At 54.4% G+C, this 5,000-nt stretch overlaps 1 non-coding gene across 1 annotated transcript; it reads left to right on the top strand.

Annotated features, from left to right (window-relative positions):
* The first annotated feature begins 2,723 nt into the window (after window positions 1–2,723).
* Window positions 2,724–4,629, top strand: LOC126218380 (small subunit ribosomal RNA). Its single transcript, XR_007542453.1, has one exon. It is a non-coding gene; the product is annotated as a small subunit ribosomal RNA (ribosomal RNA).
* Window positions 4,630–5,000: the final 371 nt, after the last annotated feature.

The raw sequence follows: 5,000 nt of genomic DNA, 5'->3' as shown, positions 1-5,000 counted from the left end.
GAGGTCCACCCCAAAAACAGAATATCTCACTCTTCCAACAACCATCATTACTCAGATAAGCCACAAACACCCACACATGTCCTAGACAGGGGTGCAACCAACACCACCACACTGCCTTGTCTCACAGCATATAAGCAATGGCAGGAATGAAAGACACAGGCCTGCCACTCCCTTGCCACACCCACGCAACCGGCGCACCACCTCCCCTGAGAGAAAGATGCATCCTGACGTGACACATCTCAGGGTGCCTCAGGCGTCCACTTACCATCATCACTATGAACGAACCTCGTCCCCTCCCCCCTCATACACCATCCCTTAACCTAACCTATGTTGCACCTTAACCTAACCTATGTTGCACCTTAACCTAACCTATGTTGCACCTTAACCTAACCTATGTTGCACCTTAACCTAACCTATGTTGCACCTTAACCTAACCTATGTTGCGCCTTAACCTAACCTATGTTGCGCCTTAACCTAACCTATGTTGCGCCTTAACCTAACCTATGTTGCGCCTTAACCTAACCTATGTTGCGCCTTAACCTAACCTATGTTGCGCCTTAACCTAACCTATGTTGCGCCTTAACCTAACCTATGTTGCGCCTTAACCTAACCTATGTTGCGCCTTAACCTAACCTATGTTGCGCCTTAACCTAACCTATGTTGCGCCTTAACCTAACCTATGTTGCGCCTTAACCTAACCTATGTTGCGCCTTAACCTAACCTATGTTGCGCCTTAACCTAACCTAAGTTGGGGCTTAACCTAACCTAAGTTGGGGCTTAACCTAACCTAAGTTGGGGCTTAACCTAACCTAAGTTGGGGCTTAACCTAACCTAAGTTGGGGCTTAACCTAACCTAAGTTGGGGCTTAACCTAACCTAAGTTGGGGCTTAACCTAACCTAAGTTGGGGCTTAACCTAACCTAAGTTGGGGCTTAACCTAACCTAAGTTGGGGCTTAACCTAACCTAAGTTGGGCCCTAACCTAACCTAAGTTGGGCCCTAACCTAACCTAAGTTGGGCCCTAACCTAACCTAAGTTGGGCCCTAACCTAACCTAAGTTGGGCCCTAACCTAACCTAAGTTGGGCCCTAACCTAACCTAAGTTGGGCCCTAACCTAACCTAAGTTGGGCCCTAACCTAACCTAAGTTGGGCCCTAACCTAACCTAAGTTGGGCCCTAACCTAACCTAAGTTGGGCCCTAACCTAACCTAAGTTGGGCCCTAACCTAACCTAAGTTGGGCCCTAACCTAACCTAAGTTGGGCCCTAACCTAACCTAAGTTGGGCCCTAACCTAACCCACGTTGCGCCCTAACCTAACCCACGTAATTGTTTGTTATATGAATCTAGAAATTCGTGTAGCGTTGCCTAATCGCAACCCTCTCAACATAGTTCGCTGCGCGCACACTCTGGTGTCCTGCGTATTGAATCATGTTACGGTGCCTACCCTCACAACATCTAGCGAGTGTTGCGTACGTTCCACATGGTCCCGCTATCCACTGTAATGTGTACTGCTATAAGACGTATATCGCCCCCCCCCCCCCCCCCCCCCTCCCCTGTCGCCTCTAGTTCGTCAGTCAGGAGTTTGCGTGTTCAATGAGCTTCGCAGCTGTGCAATGGCATCGGCATACGTACGCGGGCCACCTTCCACGTGTTCTCTCGTGCATACGTCGCAGCATGTATGTGGACTGATGTGGCGTGTCGTGACTCATAACATCCAGGCATGCAAGACCCATTGAATTCGCAAATGTAGATGGACGTCTACGTTTGCTGCCCAAGTTACGCAAATGAACTGGAAATCCGTTGTTGCGCGGTTGTTCGCGCTGTGGAGGTGAATCGTTGATATCGACGATCGGTACAGGTATTAACCGGTTGCTTCAGCGACACCCGTCATACCCACGAACGTGAGTGGGCATGTGGGTATGAAGCGATACGCGGCGGTGGCTGGGTGGGACCGTCCCCGGCCGGTGAGGGGGGGGCGCCCGGCGTGCTGGCCGCGCGCTGCGTGGGCGCACGCGCGGCAGCCGGCTGGTGGGGGCGCCCAGTGGCAGGCGCGCCGGCTGACGGACGCGGCAGGCGGCGCATCTGCGTGCCGGCGCACCCAGCGCGCGGCGCCGTGCGGCCAAAGTGGGTCCTCCCGGGCCCGGTGCGAAGCGCGGTGGACATCTGCAGTGTGCTGGTCCGATTGAGGACTGTGTGCGTTGAGGATGCGCCGCCGCCCGGCACTCGGCGCCGCGACGCCGTCTGCTGCTCGGTCGCCCCCGCGGTTCTCGCAGGTGGTTTGTATCGCAGCTGTGCGGATGTGTTGGCGCGTGCGCTGTGCTGGGAGAGTTCGCTTTGGCACCCAAGTGGGGCTCTGCCCCTCTGTGGCGCTGGCGTTGGAGCTGCCCGGTCACTGTTTGTGGCCGCGTGTTGTCTCCCGCCGGCAACACCACGACAGCACGCTCCCGGGCCTCTGTCGGCAGCGGCAAGCTCAGTTGGGAGCACGGGTGGTCGCACTGAAAGCGTCTACTCGCCTATCTCCGGGCGATTGCGCCTCTCTCGAACCCGACCAAGTACTTAGGACGGCGCTGCGCGCCGCCGGGACCTGAGAGGGTTTCGAGGTGTATCGTGCAGGGGAGCCCAGCCTCCTCCTGTTTGCAGAATAATTGAGCGGACGCTTGCGTGTTCGCGCGGGCCTCCGGGACACACTCCCGGGCGGCCGGCTGCTCAGCTCTAGTTGACGCAGCTCCCTGGTTGATCCTGCCAGTAGTCATATGCTTGTCTCAAAGATTAAGCCATGCATGTCTCAGTACAAGCCGCATTAAGGTGAAACCGCGAATGGCTCATTAAATCAGTTATGGTTCCTTAGATCGTACCCACGTTACTTGGATAACTGTGGTAATTCTAGAGCTAATACATGCAAACAGAGTCCCGACCAGAGATGGAAGGGACGCTTTTATTAGATCAAAACCAATCGGTCGGCTCGTCCGGTCCGTTTGCCTTGGTGACTCTGAATAACTTTGGGCTGATCGCACGGTCTTCGTACCGGCGACGCATCTTTCAAATGTCTGCCTTATCAACTGTCGATGGTAGGTTCTGCGCCTACCATGGTTGTAACGGGTAACGGGGAATCAGGGTTCGATTCCGGAGAGGGAGCCTGAGAAACGGCTACCACATCCAAGGAAGGCAGCAGGCGCGCAAATTACCCACTCCCGGCACGGGGAGGTAGTGACGAAAAATAACGATACGGGACTCATCCGAGGCCCCGTAATCGGAATGAGTACACTTTAAATCCTTTAACGAGTATCTATTGGAGGGCAAGTCTGGTGCCAGCAGCCGCGGTAATTCCAGCTCCAATAGCGTATATTAAAGTTGTTGCGGTTAAAAAAGCTCGTAGTTGGATTTGTGTCCCACGCTGTTGGTTCACCGCCCGTCGGTGTTTAACTGGCATGTATCGTGGGACGTCCTGCCGGTGGGGCGAGCCGAAGGCGTGCGACCGCCTCGTGCGTGCTCGTGCGTCCCGAGGCGGACCCCGTTGAAATCCTACCAGGGTGCTCTTTATTGAGTGTCTCGGTGGGCCGGCACGTTTACTTTGAACAAATTAGAGTGCTTAAAGCAGGCAAGCCCGCCTGAATACTGTGTGCATGGAATAATGGAATAGGACCTCGGTTCTATTTTGTTGGTTTTCGGAACCCGAGGTAATGATTAATAGGGACAGGCGGGGGCATTCGTATTGCGACGTTAGAGGTGAAATTCTTGGATCGTCGCAAGACGAACAGAAGCGAAAGCATTTGCCAAGTATGTTTTCATTAATCAAGAACGAAAGTTAGAGGTTCGAAGGCGATCAGATACCGCCCTAGTTCTAACCATAAACGATGCCAGCCAGCGATCCGCCGCAGTTCCTCCGATGACTCGGCGGGCAGCCTCCGGGAAACCAAAGCTTTTGGGTTCCGGGGGAAGTATGGTTGCAAAGCTGAAACTTAAAGGAATTGACGGAAGGGCACCACCAGGAGTGGAGCCTGCGGCTTAATTTGACTCAACACGGGAAACCTCACCAGGCCCGGACACCGGAAGGATTGACAGATTGATAGCTCTTTCTTGATTCGGTGGGTGGTGGTGCATGGCCGTTCTTAGTTGGTGGAGCGATTTGTCTGGTTAATTCCGATAACGAACGAGACTCTAGCCTGCTAACTAGTCGCGTGACATCCTTCGTGCTGTCAGCGATTACTTTTCTTCTTAGAGGGACAGGCGGCTTCTAGCCGCACGAGATTGAGCAATAACAGGTCTGTGATGCCCTTAGATGTTCTGGGCCGCACGCGCGCTACACTGAAGGAATCAGCGTGTCTTCCTAGGCCGAAAGGTCGGGGTAACCCGCTGAACTTCGTGCTAGGGATTGGGGCTTGCAATTGTTCCCCATGAACGAGGAATTCCCAGTAAGCGCGAGTCATAAGCTCGCGTTGATTACGTCCCTGCCCTTTGTACACACCGCCCGTCGCTACTACCGATTGAATGATTTAGTGAGGTCTTCGGACTGGTACGCGGCATCGACTCTGTCGTTGCCGATGCTACCGGAAAGATGACCAAACTTGATCATTTAGAGGAAGTAAAAGTCGTAACAAGGTTTCCGTAGGTGAACCTGCGGAAGGATCATTACCGACTAGACTGCATGTCTTTCGATGTGCGTGTCGTGTCGTGCAACACGCTACCTGTACGGCTCGCAGTAGCTGTGCGCCGCGTGCGGGACCACGCGTGCTTCTCAAAACTAACGGACAAATGTTGTGTGGTACGAGCGCTGAAGCTCTGGAGCGGCTGGCCTGCGGCACCTGGCGCCTCGCGCCGGTTTTGAATGACGTTCGCCCGAGTGCCTGTCCGCTCCGGAGTGGAGCCGTACGACGCCCATCGGCCGTGAGGCCGTTGGACACAAAACACTGGAACAGGGGCCGTCGAACGCCTCAGTCCCGCCTATGCAACTGTTTTGAAAGAGACAGTGGAAACTGTAAAAAGATCACCCAGGACGGTGGATC

The sequence above is a fragment of the Schistocerca nitens genome, unplaced genomic scaffold (assembly GCF_023898315.1).
Source record: "Schistocerca nitens isolate TAMUIC-IGC-003100 unplaced genomic scaffold, iqSchNite1.1 HiC_scaffold_104, whole genome shotgun sequence".
Classification (NCBI taxonomy): domain Eukaryota; kingdom Metazoa; phylum Arthropoda; class Insecta; order Orthoptera; family Acrididae; genus Schistocerca; species Schistocerca nitens.
The sequence above is the reverse complement of the archived record's forward strand: the minus strand, read 5'-3'. Positions and strand labels throughout refer to the sequence as shown.